We start from the raw sequence: 19,687 nt of genomic DNA on the forward strand, positions 1-19,687 counted from the left end.
CTCTGCCATGTGAGCTACGTTCCCATCATACTACTGATCAAAGAGTCCCTAGGACTCTCAGGCATGGTGTGAAGTGTGGTTCTCACATTCTGCTGCAGCAATAAGACACAAGGGAACATCAGTGTCAGGGTCAAGGCTGTGTCTGATCACTGGTCATGCCATGGGTGGAATGGCATTTTCCTTAGCAAGAAAGGATTTGTAATATCATTGGCCTACGGGGGAGCCTATCATGCGATCTTCCAGGGAGGGTCAGAATACCTGTCAAGTTTAACCAAGAACTGGCAGGTTTTAAGGCCCTCTAACATGATGTGTGTTTTCTGGGTAGCTCAAATGGTAAAGAATTTGTCTGCAATGCAGGAGACCTGGGTTTGATCCCTGGGTCAGGAGGATCCCCTGGAGAAGGGCATGGCAACCCACTCCAGTATTCTTGCCTGGAGAATTCCATGGACAGAAGTGCCTGGAGGGCCTAACAGTCTATGGAGTTGCAAAGAGTTGGACACGACTGAGTGAGTAACACTAACATGATGTGAGATGCTGTGCAATTAAGTGCTAAACTGAGTGGACACAATTTAGGGCTAAAAGAATTTGGGTAATACCAGTGGTGTCTGGAGTAGGCAGAGGGAGTTTTACTGAAGGTATGGGCCTCGTGAGGCCCTTCACAAGTTTCAGTGGCATTAGTGAAGGCTGGAAAAGAGGGAATGGCCTTTTAGGAAGAAACTTGAGTGTCAGTCAACAGAGGCTCAGTCTGCTTGTGGGCTGTGAGTAGCCTCACGATTGCACTGGAGGGTGTGTGCTGTGAATCACAGGCCATGAGTCCACCCCACTCGGCTCCACAGAGAAAGTGGCGCTCCTTCACGTTTGTATCAGGCATCTATATTGACAGGCACTCTGACATTGGCTTCTTTGTGATACAATACTTGGCAATGGGTCCCTACCGAAGGACCCAGCATCAAAGAAAGCAGAGGTAAGATAATACTACATTATGAAAGAAAAGATAGAATTATGAACCTATTAACCATATAAAACAGCAAAATTATGCTCAAAGCTTTAAATATGGGCAGTATTAGAGTGTATTGGGGTCCCATGTGTAAAGTATACACTCAAGTAATAAATGTAGCAAACTGTAAGCAAACATTAAGCACTCAGTTTTATTTGCTTTCTTAAAATTTGGGAGGAGTAAGCCAAATTTGCCTGCTATTTCCCTTGCATGTATTTCTATGCTTCTCTGTAATGAAACTTTCTACCGGTCAAAACCTCTTTAAACATGGCAGATGTTTGAGAACAGTAGCTGATGAGAACATTTCTCTCACTGAGAAGCAGTTTTAAAATCAAAGCCAACTTGCAATTTCTTTTTGTTATTCCCTCTCCTCTCCACCCAGTTAATTTCCAAAGCTCTGCTGGTTTCAGATCAAATAAAAGTACCAGCAAATAAGAAGTGATACTTGTCACTTTAAGAAAGTTGTGACAAGTCACTAGGACTTTTGCCTTAAGTTCTTTTTCTTAAGTTTCTTGGGGATTTTTTGGAAACAAGGGCGTTGGGACAGTCTCTCGAAGTCTCTGCCAGCAGTAACTCTCCAGCTTGGGGGTTTGTTGTAGAAATGCTAACAGAGTAGACAGATTTCCTGCCACACAAGCTAAGGAGGGAGGCATTGGAGAATGACGCGAGGGAGGAAGCACCGTGGCCTAAGGGAAAGATGAGGTTTGCTTGGTCATTGGCGAGGTCTGCAGGGTGTCAATAACCAGATAAATAAACAGGTAAGCTCCAAAGTAATTGGAGATCAGGAGCGACTGTACTTTCGTGGACCACAAGGTGCGATGATGAGACAGACTTGTAGGGAGACTGTGCAGGTACGGGTCCTGGGAAGGCTCTGCACAAGTTCATGGTGCCTGCCGCAGAACAGCATCAAAGGAGAAAGGCCACAAATGTGAGATAATTGGGGAAGAAGAATAGATAAGCTCAGGGTGAAGGATGGATGAATCAAAAGTGACATTAAGCGTTAGAGAGCGGAGGAGCCAGAACTCATGATGCGGGTGGGCGACGCACATGGATACTTCCTGGCAGCATCTACAGGAGTGGATAACTGCCTACTGAAAGTGTGTGTCCAAAAATCCCTCCTTAGGAACGTGCACAAAAGAAACGTGTGCACACGGCCACACTGAGGGACCAGTGCCACAGAGTTCAACGCAACTCTACTCCTAACAGCCGAAAAACGGGCAACAAGTCAATTGCCCATCGCCGGCAGAGTAGCTAATGATTCCTTTGCAGAGAAAGTGAGGGGATGACCTACAACTTCACGCAGAGCTATGAATGCATCTCGTAATGTTGAGCAAAAAGCAGCCAGGCACAGAACAGTACAGACTGTGTGATCCCACTTATGCGAAGTTCAAAATAGGCTAAACTGAGAGAAGTCAGGGTACCAGTCACCACAGGAGGGGGGATCAGGGGGACTTCTGAAATGCTCAATCTGCTGGCTACCTGGGTGTGTTAGTTTGTGAAAAGTACATATCGTATATTTACAATATGTACCCTTAAATGTCTATCATCGCACTTTAATAAAAGTTTAATGACAGTGTAAAGTAAAAGCAGTTGAAGACCTATGACACTGAGTTTGAGATGTCTGGACAGGCAGCTGGAAATCCTCAGGATGCATTTGGAGATGGGGGACTCTGGTCTGCACAAGAATCCAGATCTGGAGACATTTAATTTTGGGGCGCGGGCGGGGGCTGTTTAATCTGAAGAGACAGGAAGAGGGAGCAGTTAGAGCAGCAGTAGGTGCTGTTAGAAGGCTGAAGGCAGATGAGAAAGGAGCAGAGCCATTTATCAGAAGCCTATTCAGCACTTTCCTCCACTGGGACCCCCTGCTTCATTCTGTGAGCCTTGATTTCTGTCCTTTGGGCCTTATATTTTTGTGGGGTGGAGGAAAGGTGTTCCTTTATCCCTTTCGGTGGCATCATATTCCCCGAAAAGCTGAAGAAACAGGGGGCTGGCGAGGTGAACGGTCCAGGATGACGAGAGTGGCCTGAGGCACCAGCCCAGCCGTCCGCTTGAAGGCATGTGATGCCGTTGACCACGCAGCTGCCAACCAGGCAGGCGGGCCCCTGGGCAGGAGGGCAGGCCCCACGGAAGGGCCTTGAAGGTCAACCAGAGGGGGTGGGGTGATGCACCACCTGGCTGTCCTGCTTGGTATACAGGGGCCTCTCGAGATACGGGAGGAATGTGCTGGAATCTGTGCACACACACAGCGGCGACACAGGCTTGTTGTCACACCGCCTCGTGTGGGCTGCTAGGCTGGTGCTTTCTCTGTAAGCACGGCAGGTCAGGAGGTCAGGGTGCTATCGCAAACACCTGTGTGATGCTGGCGGCCAAGGTGATATGGCCATAACAGAGCCAGTACATTTCCTCTGATGGAAAATACCAGGGCAGCAGGGACTACCAAACATAGCCACATAAAACATGGAGGCGTCTGCAGCAATGCAGAAGGAAAATACTTATCAAGAACCTCTGTCTCTCACACATGTCCCAGTGTCCCCACCATGAACTCTTAACCATTACACACGGAGTGGGCAGGAGTGGCAGAGTGGCTGGTTGGGCTGAGCGGGAGACGTCCTGCATGGAAGCCCCTCTGCTCGTTTTCAGGACGCTCCCTCTGTCGTGGGCTGCTACGCCTCCTCCGTCACCAACTGACATTCCTCCTCAGTGGGATGTTGGACGGGTGTGTCAGCCCCAGGGTAGAAGTGTCCCAGGACCGGTGGCTCTCATTTCCACTCCAGAGCCTTTGTTATTTCCCCCTAGAAAGATGCCCTTGAGAGTCCGAGGGATGGGGTTTCTGATTCTGGGCTTCTGAGCATGATAATGTGAAGATGTGGGGCAAGTTCTGGGCGCTCTCCTCAGTCTTCTCATCTGTAAGATGGGAACGGCGCTCCCAGCGGCGTTGCCCCAGGAGCATGGAGACCCTGGCAGACAGACAGCACACTGTAGTTGTTCTCCATCTCACTTCCATTAACCTCTGCCTGGAATGTCCTGATCGTCAACAGGACCTTGTTTTTCAAGTGGTTTCACTAATTAGATAGTGTACCTGCCTCGCCTGATTCTGGCTCAGCTCCCAGGCTTGGGAGCACCCACTGTGTGGCCCAGGTTAGCTGAGGGCTGGAGTGTTGTTCTGGAAAGGAACACGGTGTCTCCACATCCTCTGAGTGAAGTCACTTCTGTAATTTCTAAAATGTCTTTGAAAAGCTAGTGACTACTTGCACATTTGAATTTGACAGCTCACTTGAAAAAATCGCACGTTTCCGTAGTTAATAACGTTTTGAAAATACAACTGTCGGAGGGCTTCTGGATGCTAGAGTGGTATTGTCTCTTGACCAGGTATCAGTTACATGAAGTGTGTTCATTTACTAGAAACTTATTTATGAAGTGTTCACTCTTTGGCTACAGGTTTTCTGAGCCCGGTCATTTGAATTCATGGTAGGCACTGAAGACTGTTATGGAGTGACTGCTGGCTCAGCCTGAGGGTCAGAGGTCTTGGACCAGAGTCTAAAGAGGACCTTGAAAAGGTCACTTTAAGGCTACCTCTGGTAGGCAAGGAGACCCCATCAGCTTGTTACCAGCCAGACCAAAAATGGTAGAGCCGAGGTGTGCACAAAGAATGGACACTAATTTTGCCTCGAGGGTCAGGAAACTCCTCATAAAAAAAATGCCAGTGACATTTGAACTGGGTATTGAAGACTGAAGAGGAGTGTATCTGGTGGGAAGAAAGAGACGGCAAGAATAGCAGCACAAAGACAGTAAAATTAAGGGCAAAACTGGGTCTGAGGCTCAGAAAATATTCTAATGTGGCAGAGCTTAGTGTGTCAGTGTGTCAGTGATTAACGGGAAGCGAGGCTAAAGAAGTAAGCAGCGGTTGGACCATGAAGCACTTTGTCGAGCTCGGGAGTTGGGATTTATCCTTCAGGTGGTGGGCTCTCTGAAGGCTGCTAAGTAGGAGAGCCCACCGCGGCTTCTCCACCACTACCCTCTCTATCACCAGCCTCAGCAGCTCCACAACCACCAACCTCACCACCACCTCCACCAGCACCCTCACCATAACCCCCATTTCCACTACTTCCTTCCCCACTAAGCATCTGCCTGCAATGTGGGAGACCTGGGTTCGATCCCTGGGTCGGGAAGATCCCCTGGAGATGGAAATGGCAACCCACTCCAGTACTCTTGCCTGGAAAATCCCATGGATGGAGGTTCATGGGGTCGCAAAGAGTCAGACATGACTGAGCGACTTCACTTTCTTCTTTCCTTCCACCGCCACCTCCTTCACTAAAGTATCTACTGCAATAACTGCCTTCGCAGAGTGAATTATCACAATGATAATTATAGCACAATTAATTAGGGAACAACACCTAGATGTCACTTATATTTTACTACCTAACAAGGCCTGGGGAAGGACACAGAGAGAGTGTGGAGCCTGGAGCCGAGCCCCTTGGTTTTTAGGGAGGCTCCCCTTTGCTAACCTGCATTCTTCAGCTCACCATTGGTGTCATGAACTGTGCTTTATGCAAAATGATAAGATCCAGACCAAAAATTATCGAGGAGACAGAGAGGCATCTGAATATAGGCATGCAAGACAGCCAAGAAGAAACAGATTTGCTTATAACTTGTTGATAATACAATTTTTAGAACTTGTGTTTTTTTTTGCAATTCAAGGTTTCAGGATTTCAAGCAATGCAAATCACTGCCTATGGTAGAAAAACAATAGCCAGGAGCACTACCTTTACTGTCTCATTTAACTGTTAAAAGAACTACAGTAACAGGTTCATATGTTTCCTTGTTAATATGAGAAACTTGTGCTCAGAGGATTAGACAAGTTCCCCAGGGCTTCACAACTCATAAGAGGTTTTTAAAAAACAGCTCTTCGCTCTCATGTGATCTGACGTCCTTTTGGGAATCGGTGAGTTGGGGCACAGGCCTGAGATTGGGAGATTATACCCTGGGTGGAGAGTCTGTAGTGGAAAAGAATACTGAGGGGAGAGGACTCCCATGGCTTTCGGAGGTGCTCTGGTGCCCTCTGGTGGCAACACAAAGGTATCACGGACCAAGGAGTGCTTAGTGTGCCTGAGTTCAGTGATCACGTATGTACACAGGATGCACGCACATACACATGAAAAAGGGCACGAAGTGGGCAGTGGAAATGGGGACGGGAAAGAAAGAAGTACAGGAAGGGCGGGGTCATTCTGGTCCCACTTACCTCTCAGGGTCTGTCCCCCCTTCCCCCTCCTCACACTATTTTGCTTTCTCCCTTAATCCAAGGATGAGCCGCAGTTCTTAAGCTTTGGTGTTAACAGGAATCAACAGAGAGCCTGTCAGCGCAGCATCTGAGCTCCAGCTTGAGGGTTTCTGATTGCTAGGTCTGAAAGGGCCCCAGCAATCTGCCCTTAAAAACCAGGTTATTCTGATGCAGGTGGTTCTTGGATCACACTTTCAAAAAAAAAAAAAAAAAGTGCTATTTAATATTTACCTTAAAAAATGATGCTTCATTATAAACAAAAACTGTGCATCCTAAACCAGTTAGCAAAGTGATCCAGGGGAACTCACAGATTACTGACTTATTTCTGCTCTCATCTGGTTAAAGATGAAAACATGAAGTGAAAGTTGCTCAGTCGTGTCTGACTCTTTGCAACCCCATGGACTATACAGTCCATGGAATTCTCCAGACCAGAATACTGGAATGGGTAGCCATTCCCTTCTCCAGGGGATCTTCCTGACCCAGGAATTGAACCGGGATCTCCTGCACTGCAGGTGGATTCTTCACCAATGGAGCCACTAGGGAAGCCCAAGAATACTGGAGTGGGTAGCCTATCCTTTCTTCAGGGGATCTTCCTGACCCAGGAATTGAACCGGGGTCTCCTGCATTGCAGGTGGATTCTTTACCAGCTGAGCTACCAGGGAAGCCCTAAAGATGAAAAACAAACAACAAAACAAACAACCTCCAGCCATACTGGTGGCTTAATTCTCAAAGAGGAAAGTTAGAACATTTTAAGAGCATTCAAATGAGTAAGTCTGTTAAAAGAGTGGATCCCAAACTTGAGTTTCTTGGAAGCATGCTTCTAGAGAAGTTGATATGTGCCCACATAAAAAGCCTTCACTGATAAAGTAAGAGATCCATCAGATATGCTGGTACTAAAGTCTTTGAGACTACAGTATGGAAAGATGCTTAATTTTATTCAGCTTAATATACCTAGAACTTGTTGGGTCATGTGACTTTTTTCCTGTTTTTTTTTTTTTTTTTTTTTTTTTGTAACATGTTTATTAAAGTTCTCAATAGACCAGCTTCGGAAATACTACCCTAGAATAATAAGAATGTAAATTAAAGATTTTTCTGGGTTCTGGAAAAAACTCCAATAAGTGGGAAAGAGTAGTCTTATATAAATGATGCTAACTAAATATTCATATGTAAAAGACTAAGAATTTTACCTCACACCACATATAAGAATTAACTCAAAATAGATAAGAGACCTAAATATAAGAGTTAAAACTGTTAAACTCTTAAAAGAAGTGTTTTCATGACCTTGGCTTAGGCAATGATTTCTTAGATATGACACCAAAAGCATAAGCAACAAAAGAAAAAATAACTTGGACCTCATGACCAATAAAAGCTTTTGGATTTCAAAGGACACCATCAAGAAAGTGAAAGGACAGCTCATAGAATGGTAAAACATAGTTGCAAGTTATATGTCTCATAGGGGACTTGTATTCAGAATCTGTAAGGAACTCTTACAACTCAGTAATAAAAAGACAACCTAATTTTAAAAATGGGCAAAAGATGTAAATAGATGTATCTCCAAAGAAGATAACACAAATGTCCATTAAGGACATGAAAAAATGCTCAACATCATTAATCATCAAGAAAATGCAAATCAAGACCACAATGGGATATCACTTCACACCCACTAGGAGAGCTATAATTAAAGACAGATACTATAACTGTGGAGAAGTGGGGGAAATTGGAACTCTAATACATCCCTGCTGGTAAAAATGTAAAATGGTGCAGCCATTTCAGAAAACAGTCTGACAGCCCCTCAAAAGGTTAAACAAATAGTTACCATACACCTAAGTAATTCCCCTCCCATGTATGCACTGAAATGAAATTAAATCACACAAAAATTTGTACATGAACATTTATAGTGGCATAATTCGTAACAGCCAAAAGTAGAAACAACACAAATACTCATTAACTGATGAATGGAGAAACAAAAAGTGGTATAAGAACACAATGGAATCTATTCAGCCATAAAAGAGAGGAAATTCTAATTCCTGCTGGAGTGTGATGATCTGGAAAGCCTTATTTCTGCCAAGTAAAAGTCACATTTTCATATATGTGAAATGTCCAGAATATGCAAATCTGTAGGGACAGAGAGCTGATTAATGTTGACCTAGGGCTTTGGAGAGGCTGGGGGAAAGTGGGGAATGACTGCCAACGAGTACAGAGTTTCTTTTGCAGGTGATGAAAATGTTCCAAAATTTATGATGGTGATGCTTTTTATACAATTCTGTGAATATTATATGCTTCAGTGGGTGAATTGGATGGTATGTAAATTGTATCTTAATAAAAGTGTTATAATAAATTTACAGGTTTTTTCTTCCATAGAGGCAGTGGAAAGTTCTTGAGAATTATGTATGAAAACAAATATTTATTTAACAATTAAGTGTTTAGTCTATCTTGACCACCTTTAACAAGACCTATTGCCTGCTCGAGCTAAAATGATAACAAGGACATAAAGTTTGAAAAATACACATTCCTAAGGGTAGTGGAGACAAGATGGTAGAGTAGAAGGAAGTGAGCTCACCTGTCATGAAAACACCAAAATCACAACTGCTTAAGAACCACAGACAAACAAAACAAAAAAACCCACTGGAATCTACCAAAAACCATACGCTATGTCCAAAGACAAAGAGGAGGCCACAATGAGATGGTAGGTGGGGTGCATTTGTAATAAAAGCAAATCCTGGGTGGGTGACACACAACAGGAAAATAATTATATCACAGAGGTTCTCCCACAGGAGTGAAGGTTCTGAGCCCCATGTCAGGTTCCCCAGCTTGGGGGTCTGGCATTGAGAAGAGAAGGCCCTGCAGCATTTGGCTTTGAAGGCCAGTGGGGTTTGATTCTAGGAATTTCATCGGATTGGGGGAACAGAAATCCCACTCTTAGAGAGTATGCATAAGGTCTTGTGCATACCAGGAATCAGGGGGAAAATCAGTGACCTCATAGAAGCCTGGGCCAGCCCTACCTGCTGGTACTGGAGGGTCTTCTGTGGAGGTGGGGGTGGCTGTGGCTCACTCTGGGGGCAAAGACACTGTTGGCAGTAGTTCTAGGAAGTACTCATTGGTATGGGCCCTCCTGGAGGCTGCCATTTTCTCACCAAGACCTGGCCCCATCCAGCAGCCTATATGCTCCAGTGTGGGATGCCTTAGGCCAAACAGCCAACAAGGCAGTCCCATCAGTCAGTATTCCTGACCCCACAGCTGTCCACTAAACACATCTCTTGACATGACCCTGCCCACCGGAGGGATAGGACCCAGCTCCATCCACCAGTGTGAAGGACCAGTCCCTCTCACCAGGAAGCCTGGAAAACTCTCATAGACCAGACTCATCCACCAAGGATCAGACAGCAGAAGAAAAAGAATTACAATTGTAGCCCCCAGAACAGAAACTGCAATTACAGAAAGCTAGATAAAGGGAGATGGCAGAGGAATCTGTTCTAGAAGGAACAAGATAAAACCCCAGAAAAACAATTAAGTGAAGTGGAGATATGCAATTGATCTGAAAAAGAATTCAGAGAAATGATAGTAAGGATGATCCAAGATTTCAGAAAAAGAATGGAGGCACAGATCAAAATGTTTAACTAGAGCTAGAAGCTGGAGCTAGAGCTAGAAGATCCATAGAACAAATAATCAGAGACAAGCAATGCAATAAGTCAAATGCAAAAATGCACTGCTGCTGCTGCTGCTAAGTCGCTTCACTCGTGTCCAACTCTGTGCAACCCCAGAGATGGCAGCCCACCAGGCTCCCCTGTCCCTAGGATTCTCCAGGCAGGAACACTGGAGTGGGTTGCCATTTCCTTCTCCAATGCATAAAAATGCACTAGAAGGAATCAATGGCAGAATAAATGAGGCAGAAGAATGAATAAGTGAGCTGAAAGACAGAATGGTGGAAGTCACTGCAGTGGAACAGAATAAAGAATGAAAAGAAATGATAGTCTAAGAGACCTCTGTTGGTTATTAAATGATCAACATTTGCATTACAGAGGTCTCAGAAGGAGAAAAGAGAGAGAGAGGACCTCAGGGAATATTTGAAAAGGCAATAGCTGAAAACTTCCCTAACATGGGAAAGAAAACATTTACCCAGGTCCAGGAAGCAAAGAGAAACCCAGGCAGGATAAACTCAAGGAGGAACGTTCTGGGATACATAATAATCAAACTGACGAAAATTAAAGACATAGAGAAAATATTTTTAACAAGGGAATATCAATAAATAACATACAAGGGAACTCCCATAAAGTTACCAGTTGATTTTTCAGCAGAAACTCGGCAGGCAGAAGTGAGGGTCACAATACATTTAAAGTGGTGAAAGAGAAGAACCTACAACCAAGAACACGCTACCTACCAAGTCTCTCATTCAGATTTGATGTAGAAATCAGAAGCTTTATAGACAAGCAAAAGCTGAGAGAATTCAGCACCAGCAGACCAGCTTTGCAACAAGTGCTAAAGGAACTTCTCTGGGCAGAAAGGAAAAGGCCACAACCAGAAACATGAAAATTATGAATGAAAAAGTCCACCAGTAAAGGCAAACATACAATAAAGGTAGGGCTTCATCTACATGAATATGAAATCAGCACTCATGAGAAGAGGAGAGCACAATGCAGGATACTACAAATGTATTTGAAATGAAAAGAACGGCAACTCCAATCTTGTTTACATACAGACTGCTGTATCAAAACCTCATGGCAACCAAAAATGAAAAATATACAATAGATACCCATATACACACAAAGAAAAAGGGATCCAAACACAACACTAAAGTTAGTCATCAAATCACAGAGAAGAAAACAAAAGAAGAGTGGGAGCAAAAAGACCAGCAAAACACATCAAAACAATGAGCAGAATGGCAATAAGAACATACATATCAATAATTACTTTAAACATAAACAAGTCAAATGCTTCAACCAAAAGACATAGACTGATTGAATGGATACAAAAATAAGACGTGTATATATGTTGTCTGTAAGAGATCTACTTCAGATCTAGAGACACATACAGACTGAAAGTGAGGGGATAGAAGAAACTTATTCCATGCAAATAGAAAACAAAAAAACTGGAGTAAAAATACTCATATCATATGAAATTAACTTTAAAATAAAGATTGTTATAAGAGACAAAGAAGGACACTACATAATGATCAAGGGATCAACCTAAGAGTAAGATATAGAATAGTAAATATATAGGCACCCAATATAGGCAAATAGTAACAGTCATAAAAGGAGAAATTGACAGTAATATAATAACAGTGGGGGAATTTAACACCCCACTTTCCTCAATGGACAGGTCAAACAGGGACAGAAAATCAGTTAGGAAACACAGGCCTTACATGACACATTGAGATCAATGGACCTAACTGATATTTATACAGAATCCCATCCCAAAGCAGCAGAATAAACATTTTTTTCAAATGCAGATGAAATCCTCTCCAGGATTGATCACATACTGGGCCACAAAGTGAGCCTCGGCAACTTTAAGAACACTGAAATCATATCAAGCATCCTTTCCAACTACAATGCTATGAGATTAGAAATCAACTATAAGAAAAAACTGTAAAAAACACAGACACACGGAAGCTAAACAATACGCTACTAAAAAGCCAGTGGGTCACTGAAGACATCAAAGAGAAAATAAAAAACCAAACGAAACTAGAGACAAAAGAAAACAAAAGCATGATGATGCAACACCTATGAGATGCAGCAAAAGCAGTGCTAAGAAGGAAGTTTATAGCAATGCAATCTTACATCAAGAAACAAGAAAAATCTCAAAGAAACAATCTAAACTTACAGCGAAAGCAGCTAGAGAAAGAACAAAACCCAAAGTTAGTAGAAGGAAAGTAATAAAGATGAGACAGAAATAAACGAAATAGAGATGGAAAAAATTGAAAAGATATATGAAAATAAAAACTGGTTCTTTGAACAGATGGGGCTTCCCAGGTGGCTCTGGACTAAAGAATCCACCTGCCAATGCAGGAGATGCAAGAGACACAGGTTTTATCCCTGGGTCAAGAAGATTCCCCACAGGAGGAAATGGCAGCCCACTTTAGTATTCTTGCCTGGAGAATCCCATGGACAGAGGAGTCTGGTGGGCTAAAAGTCCACAAAGAGTCAGACATGACTGAGTGAGCATGCACACACACTCTTTGTAAAGATAAACAAAGTAGGTAAAACTTTAGCCAAACTCATCAAGAAAAAAAGGGAGAGGGCTCACATTAATAGAATTAAAAATGAAAAAGGAGAAGTTATGATCGACGCCACAGAAATACAAAGGATTACCACAAGCAATTATATGCCAATAAAATGGACAACCTAGAAGAAATGGACAAATTCTTAAAAGGTACAAGACTGAACCAGAAAGATATAGAAAATATAAACAGACCTATTGCAAATACTGAAACTGAAATGATGATAAAGAAACTTCTGACAAACAAAAGTCCAGGACCAGATGGCTTCACAGGTGAATCCTATCAAACATTTAGAGGAGAGTTAATACTTATTCTTCTGAAATGCTTTCAAAAAATTGCAGAGAAAGGAACACTCCCAAACTCACGCTATGAGGCCACCATCACCCACACATCAAAACTAGAAAAAAGATATCACAAAAAAAGAAATTTACAAGCCAATATTACTGATGAACATAGAGGCAAAAATTCTCAACAAGATACTAGCAAACTGAGTCAAACAATACACTAAGAGGGTTGTACACCATTATCAAGTGGGATTTATCCCAAGTTTGCAAGGATACTTCAATATCCGCAAATCAATCAATGTGATATACCACATTAACAAATTGAACAATAAAAACCATGTAATGATTTCAATAGACAGAGAAAAAACTTGACAAAATTCAATACCCATTTATGACACAAATTCTCCAGAAAGAGGGTATAGAGGGAGACTATTTCAACATAATAAAGGCCATATATACAAAGCTACAGCTAACATCATACTCAACTGTGAAATACTAAACACATTTCCTTTTAGATGAGGAATAAGAGGAGGATGTCCACTCTCACCACTTTTATTCAACATGGTTTTGGAAGTCCTAGCCATAGCAATCAGAGAAATGAAAGGAATCCAAGTTGAAAAAGAAGTAAAACTGTCGTCGTTTGCAGATGACATACTATACACAGAAAATCCTAAAGATGCTACTAGAAAACTACTAGAGCTTGTCAATGAATTTGGTGAGGTTTCAGGATACAAAATTAGTACACATAAATCTCTTGCATTTCTACACATTAACAATGAAAGATCAGAAAGAGAAATTGAAGAAACTAATTCCATTTACTACTGCATCAAAATGAATAAAACACCTAGGAATAAACCTGCCTAAGGAAGCAAAAGACCTACACTCTGAAAACTATAAGATGCTGATGAAAGAAACTGAAGACGACACAGACAGATGGAAAGATATACCATGTCCTTGGACTGGAAGAATCAATACTGTTAAAATGACTATATCACCCAAAGCAGTCTACAGATTCATTGCAATCCCTATCAAATTACTACTGACATTTTTTACAGAATTAGAATAAAAAAATTTACAATTTGTATGGAAACAGAAAAAAACCCAAATAGCCAAAGTAATCTTGAGAAAGAAAAATAGAGCTGGAGGAATCAGGCTCCCTGGCTTCAGAGTGTACTACAAAGCTACAGTCATCAAAACATTATGGTACTGGCACAAAAAGAGAAATATAGGTCAAAGGAACAGGAAAGAAAACCCAGAAATAAACCCACACACCTATGATCAATTAGTCTATGATAAAGAAGACAAGAATACACGGTAGAAAAAGACAGTCTCTTCAATCAATGGTGCTGGGAAAACTGGACAGCTACATGTAAAGGAATGAAATCATAACATTCTTTAATACCACAGACAAAAATAAACTCAAAGTGGATTAAAAACCTATATGTAAGACTGAATACTATAAAACTCTTAAAAAAACATAGGTGGAACACTCTTTGATATAAATTGCATCAATATCTTTTTCAATGCATCTCCTAGAGTAATGGAAATAAAAATAAACAAATGGGATCTAATTAAACCCAAAAACTTTTGCACAGCAGAGGAAACCATAAATGAGACGGAAAGACAACCCACAGAATGGGAGAAAATATTTGCAAACTATGTGACTGACAGGATTAATCTCCAAAATTTGGCTAACAACTGATGGCTCAATATAGAAACAAACAACCCAATCCAAAAATGGGCAGAAGGCCTAACTAGACATTTATTAAATGAAGATGTACATATGAAGATGTACACAAGAGTCACATGAAAAAGTGCTCAACATCACTAATTATTGAAATGTAAAAAAGTGTTAGTTGCTCAATCATGCCTGATTCTTTGCGACCCCATGCACTGTAGCCCGCCAGGCTCATCTGTCCATGGAATTCTCCAGGCAAGAATACTAGAGTAGGGTAGTCATTCCCTTCTCCAGGGGATCATTGCTGCTGCTGCTGTTGCTAAGTCGCTTCAGTCGTGTCCGACTCTGTGACCCCATAGACGGCAGCTCACCAGGCTCCCCCGTCTCTGGGATTCTCCAGGCAAGAACACTGGAGTGGGTTGCCATTTCCTTCTCCAATGTATGAAAGTGAAAAGTGAAAGTGAAGTCACTCAGTCGTGTCTGACTCTTAGCGACCCCATGGACTGCAGCCTACCAGGCTCCTCTGTCCATGGGATTTTCCAGGCAAGAGTACTGGAGTGGGGTGCCATTGCCTTCTCTGCAGGGGATCATTAGAGAAATGCAAATCAAAACTACAATGAGGTATCACCTCACACCAGTCAGAATGGCCTTCATCAAACAGTCTACAAACAATATATGTTGGAGAGGATGTGAAGAAAAAGGAACCCTCCTACACTATTGGTGGGAATGTAAATTGGTATAGCCACTATGGAGAACGGTATGGAGGTTCCTTAAAAAACTAAACACAGAACTACCATATGATTCAGCAATCCCACTCCTGGGTGTATAGCTGGGGAAAATCATGGTTCGAAGGGATACATTCACCCCAATGTTCACTGCAGCTCTGTTTACAATAGCCAAGATATGAAATCAACCTAAATGTCCATCAACAGATCAATGGATAAAGAAAATGTGATAGATACATGCACAGGAATATTACTCAGCTATAAGAAGAATGAAATAAGTCATTTGCAGCAACACTGGTGGGCTTGGAGATTATCATATTAAGTGAAGTAAGTCAGAGAAGGACAAATATCATGATATCACTTATATGCAGAATCTAAATGATACAAATGAACTTATTTACAAAAGTAGAATAGACTCACAGACTTAGCAAAGAAATTTATGGTTACCAAAGGGGAAGCATGGGGGAGACAGATAAATCAGGAGTCTGGGATTGGCATATATACACTACTATATTGGAGTGGGTTGCCATTCCCTTCTCTAGGATCTCCCAACCTAGGGATCAAACCTGCATCTCCTGTATTGGCAGGCAGATTCTTTACCACTCAGTTACCTGGGAAGCCCTATATATATACAATGGGCTTCCCATATATACAGGAGATAATGAATGAGGACCTACTATATAGCACAGGGAAGTCTACTCAATATCGTATAGTAACATAAATGAGAAAAGAATTTGAAAATGAATAGATGTATGTATAACTGAATCATTTTGCTGTACACCTGAAACTAACCCAATATCGTAAGCCAACTATATTCCAATATAAAATAAAAACTTAAAAAAAAATGTTCCTGGAGAAAAGACGGGAAAAACATTCTGTTTGAACTGTCTAATAATGTGCCCAATGACATTCACGGTAGCTTAGTTGAGAGTATTAACAGTATCTTACTTTACTCTTTCTGGAACTTTTAATATGTGTGATCATCCAAGGAAGGTAGGGTGGGGATTATCATCTCCATTTTATCGGTGAGAAAACAGGTTCAAGGACAGGAAATGCCTTGTTCCAGGTCACAGAAAGAAATGGGACATGGGCTGAGGTCTTTGGACTCCATGTCCAATGCTTTGGTTACACCAGTGCGGTTTCCTTCAGTTGTCATGACTGTCCCCCCACAGATCTCCATGTCACTTACTGGTGTTCAATAGCTCAAAGCCTCCTTTGTTTAATTTCCTTGGCCAGAGTCCCTAGTCCAGGCTGGTTACTTTTATCGGTCTCCAGTCGATCATGCCTGACTTAACAAACATTCTCACACTGTCCTCAAGTTCCATCCTTGCTCAAGAGACTCCAAGGGCAACCATGAACGTTTGGGTGTGAGTTCTGGCTAAGAGATTTATGAACCGGGTATTTGTGTATACGACTTTTAACTTACTAGATTCTTGGGTATTTGATCTGTAAAATGGGAATAAGATGATCAACCCTACAAGAACTATGAGATTTAACTGAGATTTTACTTACAGTTCTTCATGGCCACGTCTGTCTCACCTGATCCTACTCCCTGACCTTGCATCGAATCTGAAGTATTTTGCTTAGCTCGCAAGGCCTTTGGAAACCTCTTCCCTTTCCAAAAGCCACACAGAGCACACAAGGGCCAACATCACACTCTTTGGTGCTGGGCTACTTTCCAGTGAATTTTCTGGTCTTAGTCGTCTCTTGCCTTGAAAATCCGTGTCAAAGTGTGGTGCTGAATCATGGAATAAGGGTCAGAAAAAGCTCTAGCTCTATCCTAATAATCCAGATCTTCTGAATCACACCCCTTGGGTGGTACTGGTAGAAAAGCACAAAATATTTTTCATAAGCTCTGCCATTGTTACACCCCCTCCTGCACCGCCGGTACACAGTAGCTATAAATTCTAAGTTTCTTGAAGCCAGGAGAGGTTACAGGGTCTTTGTTGCTATCACATTATTTAGCACAGATTTAGGCACCTAATAGGACTTAACATCAGTACTTCTGTGATAGAAGAGACAATTCCGTGCTCAGCTTACTAGTTCTCAAACTCCACCAGTACCAGCATCACCTAGATCGCTGGTTCCCACCCCCAGAGTCTCTGACTTAATAGGTCTGGGGCAGTGCCTGGGAATTTATATCCCTAACATGTTCCTAGGTGATTCTGATGTGGCTGGTCTGGGGACTACAACCTGTCTCCGTTCAAGTCTGGCCTAAAGACCAGCAGCATCAGCACCACATGGGAACCTGTAAATTGCAGTGGCTCAGGCCCTCTGCTGTAGCTTTGTTCTGGGCCTCTATGTGAAACCTGCTCTCACCCCACCCAGAGCCCCCTCTCCTATGCCCCTCCCTCAGTCCTTCATATACTCTGGAGGATCGGCCTTCTCAAGGCACTGGGTGATGCTTGTAGAAATGCAGTTTCCTGGTCCTCTTCACCTGTTGAGTCCCAGTCTCTGAAGGTGGGGCCCCAGGATCTGCTTTTGAGCCAACATTGCCTTGTTTAAGGACACACCTTCTGGAATTATTTGCTAAAGTAGGGATTGGTTTGTTGTTAAGTTGTTTACCAAACACTTAGCGCTGCCAGGACCTGGAGTTGGGGGGGGGGTGCCCGAGAGATGCATGATCTGGCCCTCAGAGAGCTTTTAGCATGTGGAGAAGACGGTTTAGTGAACAAGTCACGGTGTGATAGGCACACAGGAACTCAAGTCATGGAGGTGGTCTCTGCTCATACGCACCCGTGTTGGGGTGAAGTCCAGCTAAACGTCTCTATACCAGGGGGATCAGAATGGGAGGGGGAAGGTTGGCTGCTCTTTTCTCCTTTCTACTGTGAAGGATTTTGCTTGTTGACCATGAGTGGGATCTCCTGAGTCTTGCCTTGACTCTAGTTTGGAGAGCCATGAACATTTCCCAGGTTTCCTGGCCTTCAGAGTAGCAGGTGCCATCTCTCTCTGCATATCCCTCTTCCCTGGGTACTTGCCTTTTTCGCTGTGCGGTCCCTTGGTGGATATTGGAGAATCATGTTGCTGTCTCAGGCTGTCACCAATGAGGAAGGAGTTTGGAAAGCAGAGGGGAGCTTTGAAGGTGTTGCCATGGGAGAGAGCTCAGCCTCTGGCAAGAGCCCCGTGCAGAACCGGCTACGTAATTCAAAGGTCCAGGGCAAAATGTAAATGCGGGTCTACTTAGCCAAAAATTAAGACTTTTGAGATGACGATAGAATAGCATTAAACCAAGGTGGTAGCCCACGTGACTGCATAGGGCCCATGCCCAGGAGTCCAGTCTCAGCCCGGGAAACGAGACAGACTATATTTGCAAATAACTTGCCTGTCAGGGGATAAGATGGTCTGTGTAGGAGAGAACTGGGGGAAGAAGAAAATAAAGGAGGCAATGCCCTATTTTTCTCACCATGGCTTAGAGGATTTACTTGAGTAGAACTGTGTCTGAGTTTACTTGAGTTTAACCCTCTCTCACTGCTCCTAGAGAAGAGGGTGGGGTGCTCTGGGGCATGTGAATCCCGGTCCCTATCCACGGGGGCCTTGGAGCCTGTTTCTGTTGAGAACCTGGGACCAAGGCCAAGGAGCCAAGCTGGGATCCCAGGGGAACGGGATGCTCAGGCTCAGGAATGGTGGTGGATACTCTGACCCCCGCCCCAGGCTCTCTGTCCTGCCTTCCTGGTCCTCACATCAATCTTTCCCCCTGCTTTCTCTGCTTTATACCTGCCCTATGCCAGGGTAGCCACAGACTGGTTGAGCACCCCTGTCTCTTGGGGAGTTTAAAAACAAAAGAACCGTCAGATGAGCTGAACAGGTCTTTGGTGGAGCCAGGAGCACAGCTAAAATATGTCTAGGTTCAGAGGTTAAGAATTGGACCCCAGAGCCAGGACAACTGTCCCTTGACAAAATAATGCTGCCTTGGTTCCTCCCACATGATGCTAGGTCACTTCAGTCATGTCCAACTCTGCAAAACACTATGAAAACTGCTCCTTCCTTGGCCCAACTTAGAGGTTCTGATGGAGCTGCTCTGACTGCGGCCTGTGGCCACTGGGGTTTTTAAATGCTCTGCTGCCCTGGTAACTAGACTTGCAATCATTTTGAAATGTATGGAAACATCAAATCACTGTGCTGTCTACCAGGAACTAATAGTGTTATAGGGCACTGATATTTCAAAAACAAACAAACACTCATAGAAAGAGACCAGATTTGTGGTTGCCAGAGATGGGGAGCAGATGGGTGGCTGGGTAAAGGTGGTTAAAAGATACAAACTCCCAATTATAAGATAAATAAGTACTAGGGATGTGATGTACAACACAATCAATGTAATTAACACTGCTCTACATTATATGGGAGAAGGCAATGGCACCCCACTCCAGTACTCTTGCCTGGAAAATCTCATGGATGGAGGAGCCTGGTAGACTGCAGTCCATGGGGTCGCTAAGAGTCGGACACAACTGAGCGACTTCACTTTCACTTTTCACTTTCATGCATTGGAGAAGGAAATGGCAACCCACTCCAGA

General features: G+C 43.2%; 1 protein-coding gene across 4 annotated transcripts in view; it reads right to left on the reverse strand.

Annotated features, from left to right (window-relative positions):
• Positions 1-19,687, reverse strand: part of SLC14A1 (solute carrier family 14 (urea transporter), member 1 (Kidd blood group)) — a 57,033-nt gene that overhangs the window by 36,081 nt on the left and 1,265 nt on the right. For 2 of the 4 annotated variants that reach the window (XM_010842029.1, XM_010842026.1), the window contains exon 2: positions 6,237-6,466. The exons of the other annotated variants lie outside the window; for them this stretch is intronic. The gene's annotated coding sequence lies outside the window, so the exon portion shown is untranslated. The remainder of the gene's footprint in view (positions 1-6,236; positions 6,467-19,687) is intronic. 4 annotated transcript variants of the gene reach the window in all.

Source organism: Bison bison, unplaced genomic scaffold (assembly GCF_000754665.1).
Source record: "Bison bison bison isolate TAMUID 2011002044 unplaced genomic scaffold, Bison_UMD1.0 scf7180017864170, whole genome shotgun sequence".
NCBI lineage: Eukaryota > Metazoa > Chordata > Mammalia > Artiodactyla > Bovidae > Bison > Bison bison.